Genomic DNA, 26,895 nt, shown 5'->3' with positions numbered 1-26,895 from the left:
ATATTCTATTTGTTTTGTCAACACTCTATGTTTATTTTTAGTAATACATAAAAGGCATATACATTGGCCATATCCTCTATTTGGCTGAAATACTTCCACATTTCTGTTGAAAGTCCTATTTAGAAAAAAGATCTTCTTTTTCTTTTCCTTGACAAAGTACAGGAAAAATACCATTGTCAGGACATGGAGGCTATTGTGGAACCCTTCTGGAAAGCTGCTTTGACCAGAGGAGCCACACCAGTAGACAAGTAATGCAGGAGTGAATCAGAATCCTGCAGTATGTTTTGAGATCAAAGGCACTTAAAAATTTCTACAAAATGCTGACTTTTACATGGCTGAATTAATAGCCCTTGGAAAAGATGTATTATATGGTTTTGTTAATGCAGTTCAAATACTTTCATCCAGCTATAAAGAAGAGATCCAGTACACTCTGTCTGGTTACATTTTCATAAAAGCAGAAATATAGTGGTGTGACGGCAAGGAGAGAATTTTCTAATTAGATCAGGGACAGCGCAAACAATGTTCAGCAGACATCTGATTTTAAAGTCTCACTTCCTAGACTTGTAAGTTATGTGACAATTAATTTTCATTACAAAGCAGTCCCAACCTTTGAGGTTAGAAACATGTGAGTTTTCTTTTCCTCCTCTCCCAGAAATGCACAGTTCAGAAGAAGACAAATAACATAGCTTATATTAGTTTTCTTAATTCGCAGAAATATAACAAAGAATTAATCCCAACATTTGCTAGTCTGGAACCTGAATGTAGTTTTAGGGATTTTTACATTTAGAATTAAGAATTGCACTGTCTTCTCAGGGGAACTTTTAGCTCAATATAACCCTTTGCAACTTATTGAAAGTCTCTGGTGTTCACTGTAAGTTTCATTTCTGCTTCTGAAAAGTTATTTTGCAAATAATTGCATCCAACCAAAAACTAAGTCTGGACAGAACAACTCCAAAGGAAAAGAGAGGTAATTTAGGAGGAAAAAGCAAGGAAAATTTTACTTTACCTGTGTTTACATGACAGATGGTGAGCAGAATCCCGGGTAATCTGTCAGTCCTTGTGAGTAAAATCAATTAAGTTTAGAAAAGCTATTTATTGCCAGGGAGATTAAAAAGTAATTAGCAATTATAAAGAAATCTGCAAGGGTCCTAATTATAATGAAGCAATGAGTTTAGTTTCTGGACAGGAGGGAGGATCTAAATACAAGGGAAGTTTGTATCTTGTCAGTTCATTAAGTAAATAGCAAGCCCTATCTTTTTGCTATTATGGCGATGATCTCTGGAAAGGCCTTCTGGATTTTTATCACGATGCTGACACAATAACAACAGCCCTAATACCAGCTTATTAAAACCCAACTGCAGGATTAAGTACTTAGTTAAGAACATTTAGCAACAGATAGGAAAATAATTTAGGATCTTGCTATTGTTGTATGTCATATTCTTTCACAGTTAATCAAAACTTCTCCTGCAGTTGCTTTTAGTTCTATCTAGTAATTTATTTGTACCATTGCAATCATGTTTTTTAACTCTGTTTCCAAGAGCTGTGCATAAGGTACTTCTGAGAATAATTTGACACCACTAAGTTTCCATGAGGTGTACATCTAGCTCCCAGACAATGATTCAAAATGAAATTCCACCTATTTGAGACACATAATATTCTGATAAGTTTTTGCAGTAAGCAAATCTTCTTCTTGTTTAAAAAGTCAATTGTTTTTAGGTATGCAGATCTTTTTAATGAAAGCACTCATTCAAACTGCCATGAAGAAAACTTGATTGCTGAGAGCTCTCCTGATGGAGGATGGCTGGATGATATACAAATGCCCAAGCAGCTGTTTTGGGGTGCAAGGTGAAGTGTAAACTCTGCAAAGATGCTCCAAAGCAGCTTCCAGTGCAAAACAAGTTTCCAGGGCATCACTAAAGATCTTTGACTGCTGGAAAGCACATATGAATCCCAAATATAAAGATGATCATGGAACATTTCTGTCAACCATACAGACCTCAACTAGGGAAACACCTAAGAAGAAGGAGAAGGCAGCAGCAACAAAACTCTAGAGTTTATGGGACATGTGAAGATGTGTGTTTTTTGAAGAGGCTTGGGCATGCCATGAGGGGAGGTCTTCTCAGTCACTTTCTGTCCAGAGTGCCTGAGTTTCTTCCCTGCTGTGCCACTGTTGTTATTCCTGACTCCAACAGACACACGGTAAAATGAAAGTTTAAGCTTCCACTGTTTCAGTGTGATGTGGTGACCCTTCAGGAAGACAGCTCCTGCCAGCAGTGATTTCTACAACAGTAGGAGGAATTCTCTACAGCTGAGAGCTTCTTTAAGCTAGATTTCTTTGTTGACGTGTTGTGTAAAATGCTTCTCTCTGTGTAAACTATTCTTAGATGGCTGTGCTGAACAAAATATACTTATTTCTACATTCAGTTACCAGTGATAATCCTCAGAAATGTGTTCATTAAGGTATGGGTGAGGTACGTATATATCCTCAACATGTCCCATTTTGAGTAGTCTCTTCAGCCTATTTATTAGAAAAAATCCATGTTTTAAGCCTGATATGCAATATGTAGAGGACAGAACTAAAATAATTGAGACAAACATTGAAAACTTTATACTTTAGTTTACTCATTTCAATGGTATACTCCATGGTCTTCAGCAGAATGCCTAAACAGCTGCAGTCTTACCCAAATAACAGTACTCTCAAAGTGTTTTGAATTCTTCTGTAAGACTTATGGGTTTTTTTTCTTCCCTCTCTGTGAACTTTTAAAGCTTTGATAATTCTTTTGTTTTATTGAAGTTTTTGTATTTTTAATATATTGCTTCCTTTCCATCTTCAAGATTTTATTTGCTTAATTAAATGCTTAGGGACTTCTCATATGCAACCAACACAAGAACAGCTTTCCCCTATTAACAGATGCCTTTTTGAGAGCCCATCTTGATGAATATGTATCAAAATGAAATCTGTGAACACTTTTCTCAAGCCATTCAATATGTAAGCATGTCCTACGTGCAAATTACTTTGTCATTCATATCTGATCATCTTGTGGTTCTTCTGTCCTTCCTTTTCTCTCCCTTACAAATTCTGAGGTACTATAAGATGATTATGAGAGACAGAAAAGGATAGAAAACCCCCAGACATGAAGTTTTTTGAAGTCTGTAGACTTAATGTCAGACTTCCCAGGACCACATATAGAGATTTAAGTAAATGTTGTTCAGTCTTAGAGCTGCTAGGTATGTATAGCTTCTGTGACTGTCAGTAGAGCAGGTGAATGTTCAAGATGCCTGAAGAACAGACTACTTTAACTAAATATTTTAACCATGGATGCAGGGACCCAATGTTAAACATAAGCATAAATATGAAAGACAGAATGCTCCACTGCCTGCTGTTATCTGAAATCCCCATCAAAATTAGTCCTGTGAATGCAAAATGAGAAGTATTCTTTTTAAAACTTTCTCAAATGATTCAGGCTGATGTTGTGCTCCTGAATGAATGAAAGCCCAATATTTTCCATATCCTTCCCAGTATTTTTACTGTTACTTTTATTGAATCTTCGTGAGGTCTTTCATTCTTTCAGACTACCTTATCCTTCTTAGCACATGAATAATTTCATGACTTTGTAAAGACCTAGAGATGAATTAAATCTGAGATGAAAGGAAAAGAGATTAATAGTGAAAAGAAAAAAGCTTTCTCCTTTAAAAAAGTGACTCTCATACTACAAATTCACTGCCAGTGCTTTTCTGAGAACTATTTATGATCACAGATGTTTATAAGCCAAGACATTTTTCTAAAAAAACCTACGTGTTTAAGTGGTAGTTTTATGCATGTAAGGAACATATCCTTAACAACTCACCTCCAGGTTTTACTTTTAGAACAGTGCCATAATATTTTAGTGTAATTTATTAAAAACTTAATAGGCTGCTAGCTCTCAAGTTGTAAATGAAGCATGTAGGAGGAGAGGGATTACTACTGTACAGCACTTGCAATAGGGAATAATTACAGTCCTTCTAGAATAAGCAGGAAGTGGAAAAATACTGTGTAATAAGTTCTGTATACTTTTTTCTTCCAGTGACAGACTGATTCAGTTTCTAAAATTGCATATTTATAAGCTCCTGCTGGATGTTTGTTACCCACCACATGACTGGCCTACAGAGAGGAGGGATGGTTACAGTTGTAGAGGGCTCATCTGTGGCTCCTCATGCTTGTATCTTTGAGAAGTGGCAGTAGGATCACTCTTCCTTGTCCAAAAGAGCAGCCTCACTGGGACACATTTTCAAAAGGACACGGAAAAATTTGGAATTAATTAGTTTCCAGTTCTGTAGATTTGCTTGTTTTTTTATATTGTATCTACTGTTTCTATTTTGAGTCTGTGTGCTGTTTTTGAAGACTGTCTGTTCCGGGGAGCTTGAAGTCAAGTTGGCCAAAGACAGGAGAGAAAAAGAAGAGCTTGAGAAATGGCCTGGCTTGTCAGAAGAATGTGCTAACTTGGTGGCAGGCTGAGGAAGAGAAACCCAACATCCCCCAGCTCCAACACGAATGTGTTACACTGGATCTCTGTTGCTTGTGCACCTCATCCAGACCATTTGAAGCTGGTGGAGATCTATCAGGCTTCAGTTCTCTTGAGTGCTAATTAGCACTTCATGAACAAAAAAGGCATTTATCTCTAGAATTCATGTATACACGCTCATTCATTCCACTTTACAACTTTCATCTATTTGACAAAGACGAATTTTACTTTGTATTTAAACCAGTTCAGTTTGGATTCCCTATGCACTGAAAATTCCCATTTATTTTGGTTTGGAACTCCCTTTTTTATTTTTCATTAATTACAAGGATGAATAATGTTTTGTGCTTTTACAAATCCTGTGAGGATTTTGAAAATTTCTTATAACGACAGTTATAACATCAAAATGAATTTTGTTCCAGTGAGGAAGAAATACCAATCCTTCTCATTTGTTCATTATAATTACTTCTGAATTATAATGCTGTGAAGAAGCCAAGCTTGCTGGCTTTTGACCAGAGACAAACCATAGCCTCTCTTTAAACTGCAGATCTCTGAAAAGGCTGAACCTTAGTCTTCTTCAGAAAACACCTTTTAAACTGTGAATAACTAATGCTGGCTACTTAAAAACAAACTACTAAACTGCCTTAGTGGTTAACCTCAGGTATGTTAAACACAGACAGACAAGTGATTTCTCTGAAACATGGTTCTCATATGTGGTCTGTGTGAACCAGGATAATGTTTTCTCAGCAGCTGAGATTTCCTCCTGAATTATACTAAGCAACTATGGAAGAAAAAGCTTTTACAGAACAAAATTATTTTTAAAGGTTATCGGAGCTGATGGACATTTTGCCAAACAAATCCCCTCTGTGTTGAGCATAGGGGTGCTTTTTAACTTTGGACTGTTACCTTCTTCTGTATAGGGCAGCAGGAAGATTAGGCAAACTGATGTTCCTCTTCTATTTGATTCTGAACTAAGGTTTAATTTGTAGCAGAAAGAAACCTGTTCTTCTTGAGCTAAGAACAGTTACTCCATTTCCAACACCGCCTCTGCATCAGGTCTACTCTGTCAGGAAAGGATATAAAGCCCTCTGTTATCCACCTCCAGTAATATTCCTGCTACTACCAACTTTATAGCTAGCAAAGATATAGTAAGTGCATAAAACCTGGATAAGGGAACTTTTAAAAGGTTTGCGGTAAGCAAAGCTTCCTCAGGAAGGTTATGCTTGAGCCTGCTCGTTGCTAGAAAGCACTGCCTATTGCAAAACTGAACTAGGCAGGATTTTCACAGTCCTCAGCTGAGCACTTGATGTAGATGGAAAGATTTGTTTTACATATTCAGACTCTTTGTTGCCAAACATGAGCGGAGCACTGATCTCTCTCCTCCCCTATAGCTCTAAAGGCTATTGACTATGTTATAGAGTCTATAAGCTGGTGATCAGTGTACTTAGTTTGGGCATTATAAACTGGAGTATCTGCAAACTGGCAGACGTAACTGAGGATGCTGATCTGAGAAACTGTCCTTATATCTCATCATATAGGAGGCCAAGAATCTTACACTTCCTAGTCACAAATGGGTTACTCTATTATTACAGCTCAATTAGCATATTTAGCCCAATTGTTTCATATTTATACTATGATTTGAAAACATAACTGACTACAGATGTTGTTAGTTGTTGGTGTGTGACATGGATTCAGCCATTCATTTTGTTATTAGCATGCAGCAACTTGAAGGAAATATTGGGCAAAAGAAGAAAGGAAAAGGGAAAGCCATAAAAGCAAGGCACTGGTTGATGCTCTTGCACTAACAAATGAAAGTCTCATTGAATAATTTACAGTTTCAATGTTGGTAACATTTTACCAGCAACAATTCTTTCTTCAGTCAGAAGGAAGACTGCAAAAATTGCAAAGCCTCTGGAATGAAATGCCAAGTGACCAGACAGCTGGGGAGACCTTATTGCAGCCTTTCAATACTTAAAGGGGGCTTATAAGAAAGATGGGGACAAACTTTTCAGCAGGGCCTCTTGTGACAGGACAAGGGCTAATGGTTTTAAACTAAAAGAGATTTAAACCACATATAAGGAAGAATTTTTTTACAATGAAGGGGGTGAAACACCGGCACAGGTTGACCAGATAGGTGGTAAATGCCCCAACCCTGGAGACATTCAAGGCCAGCCTGGACAGGGCTCTGAGCAACCTGATCTAGTTGAAGATGTCCCTGCTCATAGCAGGGGGATTGGACCAGATGAGTTTTGAAGGTCCCTTCCAACCCAGACTGTTCTATGGTTCTGTGATTGCTATGACCTCCCATGTATGTCTGAAGCTGCATGTACCACTTTCCACAATTAGTCCTGGATTCCTGACAGATTCAACATTTCCACTAAGGTACTAGGAAATAAAAAGTAACTCTACACTGGCAAGGGACTAATGTAGCAGGTTTGTAGCGGCTGTTAATAATTTCACAGCAATAGAAAACCCAGGGTAAAAAGGTGGTGAACATATAATAGAAAATACAAACCAATAAGGGTTATGTTTAATGAGGGAAGAGGAAAGAAGGCTCAAAATTTTCAGCAAGCAGTAGTGCATAGGCTAAGGCATTAAACTGGAAGGGATCTGGATTGGGAGCTGGCACTATATCAGGATCTGCACTTCTGAGGCTCAGTTTCTCTTGGCGTAGCCACACCAACAATCCCTGGAGACGTTCCCTTGTCTACAGGGTAAATCTTAATTCAGTGGTAGCAAATTTCCTCTGGCTATCCTTTCCAGCCGGGTTATAAACTGTAAGAGTTGCCCTGAAAGCACACCAGCCCTGGCGTAAACAGAAGTGGCAAAACACTATCAGAATTTCCAACAACCCATTGCTTAGAGCAAAAGGCGCTGTAAGGAGAAAACCACCTGTAATTTCATTTTAACCCCGTATTCCTATCAACAGCTTTTGTTGTGTATTTAACCTTCCCAGTCTGCCCTCCCCCCCTAAATACCGGACTTCCCCTTTCGGCGCAATTATCGCTAATCCAAAAAAAGCCCTCACCTCCCTCACTGCCGCAACACCGGCTCCTCATTTAACATTCGCTGCCCGCCCCTGCTCCGCGGCGGGGCCACCGCTGCCGCCTCCCTCCTCTCCTGTTCCCCGCTCCCTGCCGCAGCCGGGGCCCCTTCCCGGGGAGGCCGGGCCGGCGGGAGCCCCGCCCGCGCCGCCGGGGGAGCAGCAGCAGCGTGCGGCGGTGCCCGCCCGGTAGCAGCGCCGCTCGCTCCGCTCCGCAGCGCGGGGGGAGCCGCCGCCGGCACCGCGGCGGAGGTAAGACAAGCAGCGGCAGCTGCCGGCTCCTTCTTCCCAGGGCCGGGTGGGTGCTGCGGGGTTGGGTTGTGTTGTGTTCGGTAGCACAAGCCTTGGAGTAAGGGGTGGTGGCGGGGGAGGATGTGGCTCGGCTTCTGAGATGCGTTTGCTTATCGGTTTTAATCTTATTTTATGAAATATGATGTGAAGCGGCAGCTGCTGAGTGGTTTGAGCTGGCAGTTTAAAAAGCCTCGCGTTGTAACTGTCCTCCTGCATCTTGGTGGGCTCGGTTATGTGTGAATAAGCAGTTTTTGTGGTAGGCATGTAGTGAAAAGCGCGTATGGATTATTTCCACTCTTTTTGAATGGGTGGGAGCTGCGAGGGAAGGTGACATTAATATCGACCATTGCATGAAAAGCATTGTACCGCTTGTAGAAAGCAGGAGATACGTATATACACACACGTGTATACACACACACATATATATACATATGTTTGAGTGTGTATGTATATATAAATACATATATATACATTCTGTCTTTTTAAGCAGGACCAACAAGGTCCTTGTCAGGACCAGTGAGCTTATGTTTGCTGAGATGCCTGTTGGTAATATACCACCGAAGGCACAGGACTGGTCCATATCATAAAGAGCTGGGAGCTTGTGGCTTGCATATTGTATTTAAAGCAGAACACAGCGTGAAAGACGGCATCCTTTTTTTAAACAAATCTTGAAGCACAGCCAATCGAAAAAAAAGCCTGTTGTAGTACTGTGATAGGCAGTATCTTTTATCGAAGCAGTTTACGAGAGATGGTCTTCATATATTTTTCTCAAATAGTAGGAGGGGCTGGATGACTGTTTCAGGGAAATATTTTAAAGCATAGATTGAAGAGATGGGTTAGAGCTTATAAACCAGCTATAGATAAGTAATTAAGGATTGAACCGACTTCTACAGGAAAAATTGGGAAGGAAACTGAACTGTGCTGTGAATAAATGGCTGTGCTTGTGCAGCAGAACTACAAAATACATAATCTAAGAAAATCCACCTCTCAACTGCAGAAGGCAATCAGGCATTCAAGGTCTACGGAGGGAGTCCTTTATATGAAGAGGATTCTGTAGAAAAAGCCTCTAATTAAAGCAAGTAGGATCAGTCCCTCTTTATCCTATTGACAATTTAATGTTTAAAAATGACCCTTTGAGTGCCTCGGGAGGTAAATCAGCAGTTGGAATGTGCTTCTGATGAATGATGCTGTCATTTTATAGCTGGCTTTTTTTTGGGGGGGGGGGAGTCCAAAATATGGATTAAGGAATGCAATTCAAAAGCATATTTTTTTTAAAAAGCAATAATTTTCTCCTAATGCTTTGCAGTAGTTACCTTTGGAAAGCAGATGCAACTGTTCAAATCTATGTTAAGTTCTGACTCTTACATTTGCAGAGTGATTTTAACCAGATAAGGTGCAAGAAGAGATAACAGTGTAGTAACAGTGAGACTACCTGTATCTGAAAATATTCTAGTGACTTTACTTTAAAACAATATTAATTAGACCTAAATCTACACATGTAGACAACTGGTTATTGCCTACTGTGCTATCATCCCAGAGTGACCTATTCTCCTCAAGTTTATCTAGCAGATTTTCTGTAGGTCCTAATCATAAAGTAATCTTTGATGCAGATGCAGTGATATTATTATGGTAAATTCCTTGCCAGCTATTCTGATTGTGGTGGGCCATGCTAATCAACTCTGTGAAGACCACCTATTCCCTTAGAAAAATGTTTATTACTTCTGAGGATTTGAAAACTGCAGAAAAAGCTTTAATCCTATTAGGCCTGATGGAATTTACTTTACCCTTGTAAACTGATGTTCTGTAGATTAATGCCAGATATGGAATAGCTTGAACTTTAGTCTTTCCGCTGGAGAGATTAAAGAAAGAGGGAGGGCAATTACAAGTGTTACAATGGTAGAGATGCAATTATGTGATTGTACACAGGATCTGCAGTTACAATAACATAATGCAGAATAAAACAAAACTCGAGCTTATTATTGACAAAGCCTTTTATTTCTGCTAATAATGCTTATGTGCCAATATAACACTAAAACAGCTGCAATAATGTGCACACATGAAAGACATTTTTTATATTGAACCTGACTGCCTTAAAAAGTTTGAAAACACTGGGTGATCTTTCCTCTCCTGGCAACAGGAGGCAATATTCCTAAGTGCTTGTGCTGTAGCATCTGCTCTGGTGTTGCCTTCCCTTGGAGGTCTTGCCAGGGCTGAGTTTTGCCTTAAGCTGAATCAGCACAGGTTGCATTTCTTCACAGCCTGCAGCTGCCCAGAGCAAGAGTTTAGCTAAGCCAAATCTGTCAGTGGGTGTGCAACAGACCTCAGTTGCATCAACAAAGCCCAACCAACTCGTACTCCAGTCTAGCTCGTTGCAGGTAAACAAATTCTTCTCTGGGGATTATCACTAGACCAGAGGTTTTGGTTGTGCTGTAAACTGGATTAATCAATTGCCAAGTAAATATGAGCCATTGATGTACACATAACGTCTAGTGTATGTCCTTGCAAATTGTTTATTCTGGTCAGAGCTAATGGATTTGTGTAAAAATTATCACTGAATTGTTGCATGGCATCCATGTTTGTGGAATATATGAACTGGTATGCCTGACTGTATTTACTAAATGGCTAAATGAACTAATATCCAACAAATTTATTAATAAATAACTAAGTTTTTGCATCCAAAGCTCAGCCATGTGGTAGAGCACAACCAAGGCAATGTGGTGTTCGCAACAGATCTCATTTGAGCGATAGGGTGCAAATATATGACTGTTATATTGAAGACAGTTAACTTAATTTTTTGTTCACTTTAATTTCTATTGATTTTATATTGTCATTCCCTGAATTATTCTGAGGAAACCATTAGACAACACACTTACTGTGGGGTAACTGCAAATAACTCAGTTGGAGTGGTGTTCCAGCCATAGTAAATATACAACATAGGAAAAATGAAAGTTGCTGTTAAGTTTCTAACTTAACTATCAAGCTTTCTTTTTGTGGATGTTGACACTCTTGTCTCACTGAAGACTGAGTTATTCTCAAGAAGAAATAAGAGTGAGACCACATTGTTATTTTGGACCTACTTTGTAGGCTCTTGTAAATAAGGCTTTTTGAATTTGAGTTTGAGGTACTAGAACTCAGAATGTTGAGGTTAGAGGTGTTACCTTTTGATCATTAATAACAGCAATATGGTAACTGTTGCAATAAGGAGTGATGGGTATGGGAAAGAATGGCCCATGTCTTCTGTCCAACTGAGGAACTGAATTATGCAGAAGACTTTGCCACCTCTTTGGGTAAGAACATGATGCACCTCTGCTTGATACTGGGTAGTCCTTGACACTGATGAGAATATATGTAATCCATCGTTAAAGCACTCATCGTGACCTTTGGTTTGCTGATAGCATTCCCTGAAAGAAGTGTATGAGTTGCCGCACTCAGAGGTTTTCTTTTACAAAGCTCTCTGGAGCTCTGGGTAAGGGTCCATCTTGTTCTTTATTATGGGGATGAATTCTCTATGCTCTTTCATCATTGCCTATGCATAAGAAAACAGGTTTTATCCAATGTGCCGTGATGCTGAGGAAAAAATTTGCTAACTAAAATTGCTTTGGCAGTCTTCATTTGGGAGCATGAAATTAAGGGCCAGACAAACATAATGCCACAAGTGGGCAATGCTACAAGCAGAGCTACTGATCTTACTGCAAGCAGCAGTGACCAGTGGAGCTTTTTCTTCTGAGAAAAGCACAAAAGGAGTTGTGTGATTCTTAAGAGTGAGGAGCATCTCTAACATCTAGTTTAATTTTCAAATTCATTGTTTCATCAGTCCATTTTCTTTGTAAAGTGTGGAGAACTCAAGTGAAATTCTTGTCCCACTGTTCAGGATCAGGTTTTCAAGTTAGTCATGTCAGTAACATACTTTTTTAAATTAAAAAAAAAAAAAAAAGTGGAACAGGGTTTCATTTACAGACTCACAGAATATCTGAGGTTGCAGGGACCTCTGGAGTTTGTCTGGTCCAACCATCTGCTCAAAGCAGGGTCATCTAGAGCAGGCTGCATGTAGCTGTGTCCAGATGGGTTTCGGATACTTTCAGTCTCCAGGGATTAAGGCTCCATAGCATCTCTGGGTGACCTGTACCTGTATTGGACCACCCTCACTGTGAGAATTCTTATGATTAAATGGAATTATCTGTGTTTCGGTTTGTGTCTGTTGCCTCTTGTTCTTTCACTGGGCACCCCAAGAAGAGTCTGGCTCCCTCTTCTTTACTCTCTCTTCTTTGTCACAAAGGCATGCTTCTGGCTTATGGTCAATTTGTTGTCTAACTGATCTCCCAGGTCTCCCTCTGCTAAGCCATTTTCCCAGCCAGTTAGCATCCAACCTCTACAGGTACAAAAGGAGAGGGAGGACTAAACAAGAAGGCGGGAAGAAGAGCAAATGCCAAAGAGATGGACAGGAGAAAGGGTGGAAGTGTGTAGAGGAATGCAGGCAACTGGAACCAGTATGCTGGTTGCAGCAGGCTGGTTTGCTTCACCCTCATTTATAATGGTGTTAGGGAAGACTGGAGTCTTGAGTGTCAATCCACAGGTGCTCCTATGCTTGGTAATTTAAACAGGATTTAATGTATCCTGCAACTGTAAACAAGGACATTAGTATGAGTCAAAAAGGATGCATGAGTTTTGATCTGAGCTGGGCACCTACACTTCCAGGGCAACCAGGACACTTTCCTTTTCAAGGGTCTTTGCAATGGCATAATTCTGGCAATTTTGGAATGATTTAATAGGAAGTTCAGTTGGGCAGCTCATGTTGCTGTACTAAGCTCTGTCTGTTAAGGCAGACTTTTCCGGGAAGGGCTTCTAAGTAAAGCATCACAATGCCTCCAAGGAGAAAATGCAGTTTTATGACAAGACACTAGTACAATATATTAGTTGTGGAAGACATGAGGGAATTAATAGTCAAAGAAGCCTTCTGGAGTCATCTGAAGGATCACTGGCATTCAGATTGCAATCCAGCAGTAGTCCTCTAGGATAGGTGATGTAGCACTACATTTAAGATTCCTTTGTGATGGTCTTAAAATTGATCGTGGGGGTTTCATAATACCTGTATGTATGTTCACTTGAGCATATAATTCTTTAATATTTGAAAATAACACAGGTGTATTGGGAGTTTTTCATATCTGAGAAATAGTTGCAGCTTTGTCCTTATTGTTGGTCCAGATTCACGTCCACTGTAAATAGGTCAATCAAAATCAATGGAGCAGTACCTGCCTGCCCTTCGTGCACCTTGCCTGTTGTGTTTTTTCTTTCAGAAGACTGAAAGTCACTCAAAACTCATAAAATAATGATTTTGCTTGATTAATGGTGTTCCTACTCAAAGACTTCAGAGGTGTGATTCATGTGATCTGTGCCAAGCTGCTAAAGCAATGGCTTATAGCATGTTCTGCAACCTGAGATTAGAGGTGCAGGTAGAGCAGCCTCTGTACATGAGCACAGACAGAAAAGCGAAGATCAGCTTTTCACATGGTAAGATTTTAAGAGGTAGAGCTAACATCTCTAAGTGGATCTGAAAGCAATGCAATCACTTTCATGTATTGATAATGTCGTTTGCTCAGCTTTTTTTTTTTTTTGTTATACCTACATATATCCACAGTGTAACTGAAATCAGGGCAGCAGCCAATCAAGATCTATTTTATCTCTCAATTGCTTTAGTTTCCAGTTAAATAGTTAAAGGTCTATCGTGTAACCAGGCACTCAAACACACTCCAGGAGTTTTGTTAGTTAACCTGGGCTTCCTGTAGTTCATGTAATGTCTATCATTATGTAAAAAACCACTGTAAAATAGTAACAGTATTATAGAGAAATGACTGGAAATAGAATACATCCAAGGTCTGAGTGCAAAATAATGTTGTAGCATTCTATTTATAATGGTAGATTCAAGGGAATCTCTTCTTCATTTGTGTTTCTATCAGCATTTGAACAGAGCCTGTGCATTGTGAGGGTAATTAATCTTAGTGATCAACCAAGAAAAACAGTTTTAGATGTATTTTCACTCTTTATCTTGCCTGCTGCTGTTGGCTTATTTCTCTTTGTTCTCCAATGCATAACACCTCATATCTATCCCTGCAGTCACATAATTGACATGATTGCATACACAGAGTCCTTATTCTATATGAATCTGGCACACAACAACCAATTTTTGCATTGAACTGTAATCAGGTCTTCAGTAGTGTTGTGTGAGTCACACGCTGTCACAGTTCTCTTTACCCACATCCAGGTACATGCCAAAGACAATGTCCCAGGTGTCCCTTTTCTTAGCCTGCTGCCTTTTCCTGCCAAGTCAAGTGATGTACTCCACAGTTCAGTGAAGCGCCTCCTTGGCTCACCATCCCAAGACCAGCAGCTACTCACTTCTGTCTGGACCTTGCTTGCTTCAGATCTCCTTGGTGCTACAGGGACAAGGAGATTGATCAGCTTCTCACTGAGATGGTTTGCCATGTAATGCTAAGAAGACTTTGTGTCTGTCCTGTCCTGACCTACAGGCTCTGGTTTATCCAACAGGTTTGAGATGGCAGGAGAGTTTAATGTTTTAATACCAGATATACTTATTTGAAGGTATTTGACATTATGTTGGATTTTGATTTGGAAGAGTAATACAGCATTATGCTGAAATCACACCACAAGTGTGTTATAATGATTGTAATATACAATGGAATCTCTATACGAACTGACTCCCCGTGCCAGTCTCTACATGCTCCACTGTCTCAAAGAGGGAGGTTTTGTCCCAATTAGAGGTCCCAAGCCATGGATTGAATAAAAATGTGGTCTGGAAATCTTTAGATGGCCTGCACAGTGAGGCATTCTTAGTATGTTTTTTTTTTTTCCTAGCAGTTTGCATTCTGATGCTTAATTTGTAAGAATGAATGTTATACTTTTTTCCATGTGAAGTCCTGGCTTTCATTTTAGCCAGTACTTCTGAAGGACAAATCTTGTACTTCACTGAAATTAAGTCCTGAAAGTTGTCAGAGGGAAGAGGAGAGCCTACATAATATTGGTTGTTATTCAGAGCTTCAGAGGCAAGGACTCTAGGGTAATTGTATGTGACCTGTCAGATCTGAGATCTGCCTGCCTTGGAGGAGGAGGCACCATAGCTCATTTGAAATATCTCCCAGGATCAAGACCTTTTCTGGTTTCATTGGGAGTTTCAGGTTTAAATGGCAATTAAACCAGATGTGACTTGTGCCATCAGTGTGTGACATGCCACCTCTGCCATGCAGACAAGGTGGTCTTGTGTGCCACCCTTTGTGGTGGGAATTTACACCAGGATGTAAGGCTAACAGTGGTTAATAAACTATAAAACGTTCTTGATGATGACTTTTAGGCATTCTTACTGAAATGAGATAATTTTCAATTTTCTATGGTAAAAAAAAATAAGGAGGGAGAGAGCAGCCTAGATAAGATGTGTGTACTACAAACCATATATACACAAAGCTATACTAACCTTTAAAATACCTGTAAACAGTTTATGTAGAGAGCAGGGTAGATTTTAAAGGAGGAGCAGCGGGTGTTGTGCATCCCATTTTCTGTGCCATGATGGCTGGAGCAAGGAGTTTCTGATGAAATCTCATAATTAAACAGTCAAATGCTTTGAGAAGTTGAACACAGCTCAACAAAGCAGATCCGAACTAACATGGACTGCCAGTCTGCCAGTAAACAGACAATTGCATTCTGTTCTTTAATTGAACTTTCATGAAACTAAAATATGTTTTGGTAAAATTCACCTTGAAAATGTGTTCTGCTTGTGAATCCTGCATATAGGCGATCACTTTTTTTGGAAGGTGTTTTATTCTTTTTTGCTACCTTAATCATTGACCACTCTGTCAACCTCCAGTTTCTCAAACCAGTAGCATTCCTATTCCAGAACTAGTATTTAAATGTCACTTAGTCATTTTCCACAAGAACCAAACTTTAACAGGCAAATTGACAATTCAGACATGCAAACTATGCCACTTTTTTTGTACAGTGAAGTGTCTGAATTTCATAAGGTAGGAACATGTTCTCAAATTTAGAAGATATACATGTATGAAATGTGATGTTCTGGAAAGTCTGCAAAGAGATTCTAAAGAGTCTTCTACTTACATTCCCCAAAATCAATAACCTACAGAAGCATTGTGGTCTGTAATCCATTACACTGAAAGCTCTGGAGAGCAATATGAGCCACATGGCACTGAGCCATAGATATTTAAATTGAATGCCTTGTAGAATGAGATGAATAAATATCTTGGAATAATACACCCACTTCCGTAAATTTACAGGTTGCACCAGCTGGCAGGTTAAAAATAAGAAAACAAAAAGCTTGGAAGAGTTGCTACTACAGGAAAATCGGAACCAATGGACTGTATGGATATAGATATGTTTGAAGGCATCTGCTCTTCCCATTACAAGGTAAGACAAAAAAGGATTTTTTCTGCTAGTTTGTTTCCCTTCAGTGCAGTGCAGTTCTCGTTTGTGGCACTGCCCAAGGTGGCAGTGGAGATTTTCTCCAAAGCTTGGTTGGTCTAGTGGCTTGCTGCTAATAACTGTGGCCTACAGCTAATGTGTAACTGGACTATAGTCAGACCCCAAAAGGCCTTAACTTTCAAAATCAATGACAAACGTGGATCCTCTGGGCCTGTAAAATTCAGAGTTTTATTATGTAAAGTATCAGTCCAGATAACTTTACAGGTTGTCTATTTTTAGCAGACCTTCCTGCTCCCCTAAGGCATCTTTTTTATGTGCTTATTAGTTGCTGTAGATTAAAGTAGACTTGGAACCTGTACTTAGTGCTGGACCTTAATCAGGAGAAAATGCCTCTAAATTGGATGCCAGAAAATGTCTCTAACTGGAGATGCAAGTTATGCCTTTTCTTTTTATAGTCTTATTGTTCTTTCACTTTCAGGATTGTTTTATGGTTTGTTTAAAAACAAACAACCCAAACTGCTGCATTTTTCTTGTTTTCTATCTATTCCCATAAAAATTAATTGCATATTGCTCTAAGTTGAGTTTGGTGGAGAGCTCGATACATTTTTTTGGCGTCTTTTTCCTGATGCTTGGGTATACTGTCACTTATTCTGAATGCTTCCTTTACTGAGTTGTTTTCAGGGAAGGTGCAAAACACAGACTTTCAAAAACTTATTTGGAACTGGTAGAGACACTTGAGGAAGACATTAAACCAATTAATTTTAATGTAAAATTTCTTATTTCCAACATGACGTAGTTCTGGATGGCCAGGGGATGGCTATGTAGGACTTCTTTGTCTTCTAACAATTCTGATCAACACGAGATTGCTACAGAGCAAATGCAAACCCACAACACCAGCTCTGTGTTACTCAGGAGCTTAAATCAGGCAGCAGTGCAGTTGCAAATAGGGGCAGTTACAACTGGTCTTAGCTGCTGCCTGCTCTAACGCGGAGTGGACTTGTGGCTGAAGTCAGTGTGACATTCCATTTATCCATCATTCACCAGCCAGTGTTAAATGATGAGGGCCCATCTGTGCTGGGGCAGTGAGCTGCCACTGCTTCTATTCTGCATGGAAATACTGGCCACCAGTGTCCAGTGTTACCGGTCTGCCATTGTCACAAGCATGATATACACTCTGCCTGTTCTTTTACAGAAGAACTAAATTGAAGAGATCCTCTTCCTAAGGTGGGAAATGTAACACTGTGGCACTGCACACTATAGAAACTCACTTGGTATGCTGAAATAACAGGAACGAAATGTGTGAAGTGTTCAGAAAATGCGAAGATAAGCAATAGCAAATACAACTTAAAAGGAAAAACACATTCATACTCTTAAGTACCTAGGACATTCCAGTAGTTTTACATAATTGTTGTTACAGAGGAATGTACATAGACCATAAAAACCCCTGTAAGATCTGGTCTAGATAGCAGACACTTCTCTAAATAGTTCTTTTTTCCCTCTCAGGTGCTTGTGTGACCCCTGGTGCCCCCACACAAGTGCTCCATTGGAATCTGTATTGCCACCGGTTATTGCCACCTTCCACAAATATAATTGCTGGCCTGGTCTGTGCTGTCTTGTTTGAACTTCTTTACACTTGCATTTTTTGAAATCCCCAGATTTTATGCAAATTCCTGATATGATGGGGGCAGAGGCACGGCAGCCTTCGTTCTGCATATGTGAAGTGAGAATACCATTTTGTGTTGCCACCTTGCCTGCTTTAATCATGTCCTTTTCTGAATTGGAGTTTGAGTTTGTGCTTCTTGGCATGGGGGGGAGCTTGGCCTTGGATGGAGCCTCTGGCTGTTGCCTGGCATGTAATCCCTCCAAATAGGATTTGCATTCTTGCAGCAGCCATTCTGGCGATGGAGAATGAATACATGGAGGCAAATTCTGCTTACACAGACATAGCTCAAGTCCAGCCATTCAGAACATGAGTCAATGACAGGCAGAGTTGCACATAAATTGAGTCCTTTCTGAAAAGAACTGGTGCTAGTGGCTAAGAGAAATGTACGGGGTCAGAGTGTCTTCAGTGTCTTAGTTAACTGGATTTATAGGCACTTATTCACAGCAAAAATGTTGTTAGAGCCTCAGAGTTGCTTTGTTAGTTTTCATTTGCCAGAGGCTGTCTTCCCTGCGGGGTTGTCATGTGGAAATGTGAGCTTGCAACCCAGCTACTTCTATGTACAGTTTCAGTCTTCACTTAAAACTTCATTGCTCTTTCAATGCTGTGCACTTCTTGGCTTAAAAGCGCTCGGGATGGTCTGTTATAGTGCTTCTTCTATTTGGGCTGATAGCCTGTAGCTGTAGGATAGAGTAAATAACTGGAGGTAATAGTGGCTTAAATCAAAGCCAGACCTTGAATCCCTGAGATTTTATATTGCCATTTATTTATGGGCATTATTCTTGATAGCTTTCTTGGTGTGTTTATCCTTTTTTGGCTGAAAAATGATGGAGACATCAAACAGAGCTTAGGAAGTGAAGGAACAGACTACCCTCTGGTTTACACCCAACACAATATCCTGATATTAACAGAAGCTGTGCAAGTTTCAGTTATTTTTTTTCAGCAGCCTAAGTTTTAAATGAAAGTCTGAAGAAGCAGCACCTGTGAACTTCTGGGAAGTCATGTGTTAGAAAAGTTCAAAACTGAATAAAAATAAATTGATTTTGCTTATGACTTAGCTCTGTCTTTCTCCTTTCTGGTGCACTGAATTTGATGTTCCTATTATTCACTTTTACTAGTAGTGCTGAGGCATACCAGGCATTGATGAGACCTCAGTTGTGCTGGGTACCATGCCGGGTCCAGCATAAATTGCAAATGCACCTCTCTGCAAAGAGCATATGATCAAAGAGGCAAGAAAGATTAGATGGGTACAGACCCAGGTGCACAGGAGACAGTGGGACATTTTTCATCAGCATGGTAAGCAGTGGCTTCAGGAACGTGCAGGCAGCCAACTCTGTTGCCTTGAGTTGATTGTGTTTTAAGGTGGTGGAGAATCAAAGCACTTCACATGTGCAAGTAGGGAGGGTTCTAAAGAATTGCCCATAATGTCATTATGATACTCCCTCTGTGCTGTTTTGATTTGAATAAGAGCAGTTTGATTTAAATTAACTTGGAAATTGGAACAACTTCTTGGCAGTGGGGGGAAGCCTTTCTCTTTTGGAAGTGAGGGTGACACACAGCTTGCCTGTCCTGCAGTGTAATTTGTCCTGACATTTGCTGGCACAGTAAGTTCTTACTAACTGCAGTGACACTTGCCCTGTGTGACATAATTTGAAACACTTTTTCATAATACTTCCACTTGAACTGAAAGCAGCCAAACTGTCTTTTCTAATTTCAGCCCTTTTGATCCCTTGTCCCCAATGATAAGTTCTGCTTTGCAGTGTTTCCTGGTGCTGCCTGAAATAAAGATGAGATGGCAGCTTGCAATTCAAGGTTTCTCCCATCACTAATTGAGAGCATGCTCTAAATCGCTGATCCTTCACAAGTTATATCATGAAGGAGTTAGCTTCAGAATTTAGCCCTCCCACGGCAGACATTAAGACATGGAAGTAACAAAAGGGCCAACTAACAATAAGATGTGTTTGTGGTTGCCTCCATTTATTACTACTAACATTGGACACTAGTCACAGAGTATTATTTTTAAAACCCATTAAAAGGAAAATGGTATGGAGCGAGATCAGAATCTTCACGATCAAAAATAATGCATTTTGCTAGATTTGATGTGGAACACCAAATGGAAATTGTTACAACTTTGGGTTTGTTTCTGCAATGTGTGTGTCTTTTCTACAGTAAAGAATACCTAAACACTTGTTGCTACTTAGTCATCTGTTCAAGCAGCATGTGAGATGCTGCGATTATTTCTTGATGCCTAGATGGAAAATACAATTGTTTCGATAACATTTTGCTCATACTAATGCCATTGAATATGCATAATTCACTTGATTTGATGACCTGGCCCTGACAAGTTTGAGTACTCTTCCTAATAGTAAGCAATAACCTTTCTTTTGGGGTGGTGGGAGACTACTGTGTACAATTTGAATGGAAAAAGTCTTTTGGATGCAGTTAATTGCAGTCCAGTCTGGTGGGGAATCATCCACAGTGGAGCAATTTTGCGAGTGTAACCTCTTGTTTGATAGCCTGTATAAAATTAAACTGGTATACCATGTAAAATCAGACTGGGAAATCTGATATAAAGGTAAACTTGCTAGGAGACTAAGAGGGTTCATAAGTACTGGCAAAAAGAAAGAAGTACTTGGTTCTTCAGGATGCCTTGTGCTTCCTCTGGGTTCTTGCCAAACATAGAAACAAGCTGGGTCACTTTGAAGTGTCTACTTATTTAGCCTCAGGTTCCTCACAGGCCATGACGGATTCATGGTTTTGAGGACAACCTAGTATCAGCTGTGAGGTGGGGAAATGCCCTGATTCCACTCCCTCCATACAGATGGCTTCTGAGATTAGCCCAGGATCATGCAAAGCAGAGAACTAAATTCCACTTCTAAAACCGACCATCAGGTTTTGAGATTTACTCAATGCTCTTGCACCAGTGGGATGATCTTGCTGCAGAACAAGTCGGCCATACCACTGCTATCCTCAGTTAGATGAAGGGTCAGTCTGTTAAATTTCAGCTGTGCATTTCTAGGTCAGATTCAAAGTGAGTAAAAAGGTCACACTTCATTTTAACTACTTGCTGTTCTGTAAAGAGAACTGAAAATAGTAAATGGAGTACAGAAGACTATAGAACTTCAGGAAAAACTTAGTTTTGCAGTTCAGCTTCTTGCAAGAAAGAGGCCAAACTGAACTTTGAACTGTGATCTGTCTGCAAAGGTGAGCTTGCCCCTGAGACAGCATCACCTTGCTGTGCCAAAGAGGTGCCTGTAAATAAATACCATCATACTGGAAATTAAGTTAGTATAGAAAATGTTACAGTGTGATTTGTGTATTTATTTCCATATGTGTGCTGTTAGTTACATGTTAGATCCCTACTAAAAGCACATTTTTAGAGCTCTCTTTTTGATATAACCTTTTTTGTTTCTGTTTTCATCTTTATTTCTCCTTACATGTGTTTTCTAATTGCATAGACTTAGATACATACTGCTTAAAAACAAGCCTTTGTAAAAGCAAATGCAAGGTAAAATTATTTTTTAAACAAGTGTCTTTCAGCATTTAGCATGCCAAGGGCAGTGCTAAGAAGTTGAAGGAATGCTGGTGAGAAAGAAGGCAGAAGCACAACATGAAAAGATTTGCACATGAAAGGCAACATCCTCTTTTGCACGTAGCTGGAGTTGCTTATAGCTGCAAAGAGCTAGCTGAGTGCTGATTGGAAGTGCTTAAAAAGTGGGGAAAGACTTTGAATTCTAAATGTTCTATAGAAGCATGTTTCCATGCATTTCAGTGTGGGATCCAAATTTAAATTGTTGGTATATTTCTAAATGTGTATTAAAATGCATGTTAAAATTACATATATGATAAACTATGTCAGAAGAAGGAACGGTGATTTCTCTTGGTACAAAATGAGACAAAGATAGTCTGACCATGGTCTTACCTGCAAGACCTAACTGGTTTGTTTTGTTTTGTTTTGGTTTTTTTTTGCATGGCGTTAGCCAAATTACCTAATTTATCCACCTTAATGTTTTCCTTTGGTTAAATGGAGTAATAGAAGTAGCTGCATTTGACTTTGGGAACGAGATGAGGGGGAAAAAAAATGTGTGTGCGGCTGCTGAAGATCCAGATGGTTAAAAATGTAGAGTACTGCTATTATACGACTTTGGTCTAGTTTGAACAACATGATCAACAGGCAGCTTTGTCCTGACATCCTAGTTAACTGCCAAATAAGTATTCAACATCCTAAATCCCTTGGGATTGTCTTTTGATTACATCAGTGTCATAATTCTTGCTTTCTTTTATACCTGTTTAAATAAGATGTTTTCTTATATTTTTCTTTTATGAAAGTTATATTCTTTTTCCCAGTCCTTTTTCTGAGTGCTCTGAAGTATTCGGATTGTACTTTTTGCTCATTTAGCTGCATCCACTGAAGCAGTTTCCTTGCTCAGCTTAGTCAAATTTTGGAGGTAGGCAATAGTGTCTATAAACTTCAGGTGGTTCAGCTACTCTGCTTTTTATGCTGGGTATTTTTTTTAAATGTTTTCCACACCAGTCTCCAGAAGAGACTTCCAACGCTCCGATGATTTCAGAGAGTCACCTTTTCTTCTTTCTGATTTGGTTAATTAACTGCTCTTGTGTTATCTTACGGTAGAGCCAACTGTTCACCAAAAATGGTGCATGTAAAATCTTATTTTCAGAGCTTTTCTTTAAATTGAAGGATGTTTGGCCTACCACAACAGGCTTATTAATTTGCAATTGTCACTTCCTCTTTTCAGATGAAATCTTCCTGTCTTTGAGTAGAATCTCTCTTAACATGCTGCTGTCTTAGGCACACATCATCTACTTTATTTCCTGATTCTGCCACACAACCTAATAGCTTTCAGAATGGAGGTTGTTGGGTGCCAATTGGCAGGAGCCACCACACTACTAATATTTTGGACTTTGTTGGCAATTTAATAATACCGCATTCCTTGGTTTTCTGTTTCTCAGCAGTACCTTACATTGTTCTTCCTCTTTCAAACTCCGTATGTCTATGTCTTGCCTTAATTTTCCCATTTTGGAGAATTTGACATCTTCCACCCTTCCCCTTAGACTGTTGAAATTCTTCCTTCGTCTTACTGTGCCTTCCCAGGTTAATTTTAGCTCTCAGCTTGTGGATGATCAATCTGGTTTTATCCAGCTTTACACTAAGTGGGATCTTCTTTATGTTTCCCTCCTGGGACTGTGTCATCCCTTGAACTTTTGCTCTGTAGAGAAGTAGAAACATTCTGCTTCTCGGTCACAAAAAAATTCAAACACATTTTCATGGTGGTAGTCAGCATTTTATTGTCTTATCTCATTTCCGATCAAATAGATTTATATGGTGTCTCTTCATATACGACGAAATTATGCTAGCATTCCTATTCTCTTGTGCTAAACTTATTAGGCAGGCATGTGTAACATCATGCCTGTCTCTTTCAGCTTCAATTATATGTATATTTATATATATGTGTGTATATATATGCATATATCCAGCATAATTTCTAATTAAAGGTTGCTACTTTCACAATTCAAGTCACAGGACACCTGACTTCCAGGCATAGAGGAATGAAGGAAATTTGGAACTTTAACTACAGAAGTCTTGAGAAGAAGTGGAGGTGGTAATTTTCAATAGCTCATCCAGCAGTAGACTGAGAAATCCTAATGCCTGATTTATCTCTGATGTAAGTGGCACCATTTAAAGTAACCTCAGGAACAGAAGACTAAAATAGAATGACCTGGAGCATGTGCTGTACACATGGCAGATCAGAGCAGTCCTAATGAAATAGCCCTTCTTTCTCTCTTCACGTAAAGAGGTCCTGGGAAAGAACTGTTGTGATTTTCCCCTGCAGAAGTGGAAAAGGTGTAGGAAAGTGATGTGATGAAGCCTGTTAGGGACACTTTCCTTAGAAATTTCCCTATAGTATTTGCTCTCAAGTATGAAGATTATCTGTGATGAGGACAAGTGTCCAGGTATAGAAGAAGCCATTCTGCCTGTTTTCCACAGATCTTTCCCTTAAGAACTGCAAAAAATTTCTAAACACTTCAGATATCAGAAATGCTGTCTCATCTAAGGTGTGCATATATTCCGGTGGAGCAAAGATGAACATGGAAAAATGTGTTTTAAACAAATGTATTTCCCTGAGAGAAATTTGTGTTCATATGGAAGTATGGAAGTTGTTGTTTTTGTTGTCGGTGTGTTTTTTTTTATTTGTTTTTAAGATCTTGTAATTCTTCGTAGTGAAAGGAGCAACTGAATGCAGGTGAGGAAAATAGTTCTGCTTGTTCTGTCAAGTCTCTTGTGTAACCGGCTAGTATATGAACACATTTTAAAAGCTTTTAGGATCTTTAAAACACCCAAACATAGATTGTTGCTCAGTGTAATTATCAGAAGGGCCAAGCAGCTAGCTGTGACTGATTTGAAGGCTACCAATAGGACCTATATTATTAATATAAAAAATGACAAGACATCTTAAAATCTGACACTTGGTCTGTAATGGGGTATTTCCCATGGAAGGTGTGGTGTTGCCACTCAGAGGTATGTTTGGGAGGTGCTTTAAGATTTGTAGGTGAAAGCTGTTATATATGAAACACAAAGTGTTAGAATATCAAAGGATTAGGGGTTTATATCTAAGATTATAAATAAATAGTTGGCTGCTTCCCAAAATGTGTGTTGAGTTTTCGAGAACCATAGGGCACAGAACACCAGCAGGGCTCCCTAAGAATTGAGTTTGGATACGTCGCTGCCAGTGGTGACTTTTTCTTAAAAGGTGATTTTAGGTATCAGCAGCTCATAGTACAAAACCAGCTCGATCTGATAGCACCACCATTGTGGTTGGGTTCTGAGGCAGGAGCTCAGGAGAGCGGGTTGGGGAAGACATTGAGGGATGGGAAGATAATTTTCACACTCTGCACAAGTAGCACAAGCTCTTTGCTTCATCTAATATCCTGGAACCTGACATGGATAACTATCCACAGGGGATATTCAAAGATGGTAATTAAGAAGTTTTTATGTGAGGAGAGGATAACTCACTGAAATGTTGCAGGAAGGGTAGCTGTGAAAATTTTTCCATAGAATTCTTTTTTTTTTCCCAAATGCTTTTTATCTCTAGTTCAACCTCATGTTGTGTGGAATCACCTTCATTTTCCCTGTCTGATATAAATGCATTAGTGGGTTATGGCAAATACTTGGATCTTTTGCAACGGGGGGATCATTTGCTATTTTTCTTCAAACTATTAGTAACAGCATGCTGCAGCTATTGCAATCTACCTTGTGGTGATGCAGTGAAATAGTCTCCAGCTTTCCAAGTATTTTGCGTGCATTAATTAAACTTCACAATACCCTTCTGATGCAGTATCTAACGCTAGGCAGTGCTCTGTGAGTAGTTATATTGTAATTAGTGCAGCTATATATGACTGGAACTATGTGTTGGTTTAAATGATGGAACTTCACCCCATCATGTATCATATCCTCCTCCCAAGGTCTTAATGCTATGACAACAGAAATGCCAAAAATAGAAGTCAGGAGTGTCTGCTCCTGGGAGAATGATTTCATCCCTGGGCAGCATTTCCTCCCTCAGAACCTTCTTCTGTGTGTCTACTTTAACTCACCTTCTTGCTACCTTTGTTGCAGAGAAACAGTCTTGCCCTAAATCAGCTTTTAAGTGACAGATAATTGCAGTCATAAATCTCTTCCACAGGGGGCTGGGATTGTCTTTCTTTTTAAGTTAGATATACTAGGAGTAATCCTGAACTTGCTTCTTGCTGTAAAGCTGTTAGGGCTGGATAATTTAGAACATTCAGGCACCTTTTTAACAGAACGCCCTTATCAATGTGCAAGGCAAGTTAGTTGTTGGTTTGTTGAAAATCAACCAAAACACAGGCACTATTTTTTATATTTCCCACCTTACCTTGTTTCGTGACCCTCCATTTTTTGTTCAAAGTTAAGATTTTCATTCTTTAGAGAGCCTGCACAACTCCACTCTGATATCAATGAGACTACTTTGTCACATCTAAACCAGGTGTTTTGCAGCTGCATTATAAATGCAGCACAGCATCACCAAAGGACTGTTCAAGCTGATTTCTTACCACTGGAGCTTACTGTCTGTAGCTGACAGCTGGGTAATCATGTAACTAGGTAAAGGTCAGAAGTAATCCACCACTCTGCATTCTGGCACTGCAGAACCTTTCTGAAGCCAGCAAGTAGCTGCGGAGCTGCGGGCTCTTCAGATCTCACTGGTGGCATGCACAATGTGATACGTACCTAATAAAAACTTAGTTTTTTTTATTTCGAGAGGGGTTGCACAATTCCTGTAATTAAATAGCCGTCTGCTCGCTGCTTTGTTGCAACATCTCCATCATCTAAAATAATATACTGACCACAAATACTGTTCAGTAACAGAAAATTTAGCTGATACCATACTGCTGTGTGGTATGGGGCAAGAACTGTTACAGAGATATACAGAATCTTTGCACAGATATCCACTGGTTTCTGAAGTTATATCCACTGTCTGCTTCTGTATTTTGAACTGTGATTTTTTTCAAATTCTTTTTTTTTATTGGTGTGGAGGTACTACCTCAAGGGAATTTCTAGAGATGTTTTCTCCTATTTAGGCAGCATTTTCTGCTGGAAGGATAATCTGATCCCTACTTAATACAAGGCAATCTTGAGTAATTTATGCCTATATCTTGACTGCAGAGAACACACTAGATCATAAATATTTTTGAAAAAGCACGGGGGATCACTTACTGAAATTAACAGTAATCTTTCTGCTGACTTAATGATTGAAATTCTGTTCAGTGTATTTGTGCAATTGTTTTCAATGATTTGGACAGGACTGATTACAGGAGTAGGACCAAGATGTGATAGCAAGAAAATAGGGTTAATTAGAAACTGTGTGGTCCTGCAGTGATCCTGGAGATCACCGAAGTATCCAGGACTTCTGTTGGATGCGATAGTG

The 26,895-nt window shown here is 39.5% G+C and overlaps 1 protein-coding gene across 5 annotated transcripts in view; it reads left to right on the top strand.

The window, feature by feature from the left end:
• TMEM108 (transmembrane protein 108) overlaps positions 1-26,895 on the top strand; it is a 252,886-nt gene that overhangs the window by 77,707 nt on the left and 148,284 nt on the right. For 3 of the 5 annotated variants that reach the window (XM_082044525.1, XM_082044530.1, XM_082044528.1), the window contains exon 2: positions 16,131-16,260. The gene's annotated coding sequence lies outside the window, so the exon portion shown is untranslated. Of the gene's footprint in view, positions 1-14,308; positions 14,377-16,130; positions 16,261-17,967; positions 17,996-26,895 lie in introns of those variants that run through there. The other 2 variants (XM_082044526.1, XM_082044527.1) reach the window with 2 other exon arrangements.

This window comes from Streptopelia decaocto, assembly GCF_964273445.1.
Source record: "Streptopelia decaocto genome assembly, chromosome: 2".
Classification (NCBI taxonomy): domain Eukaryota; kingdom Metazoa; phylum Chordata; class Aves; order Columbiformes; family Columbidae; genus Streptopelia; species Streptopelia decaocto.
This window is presented reverse-complemented; position numbering and strand designations above follow the sequence as displayed.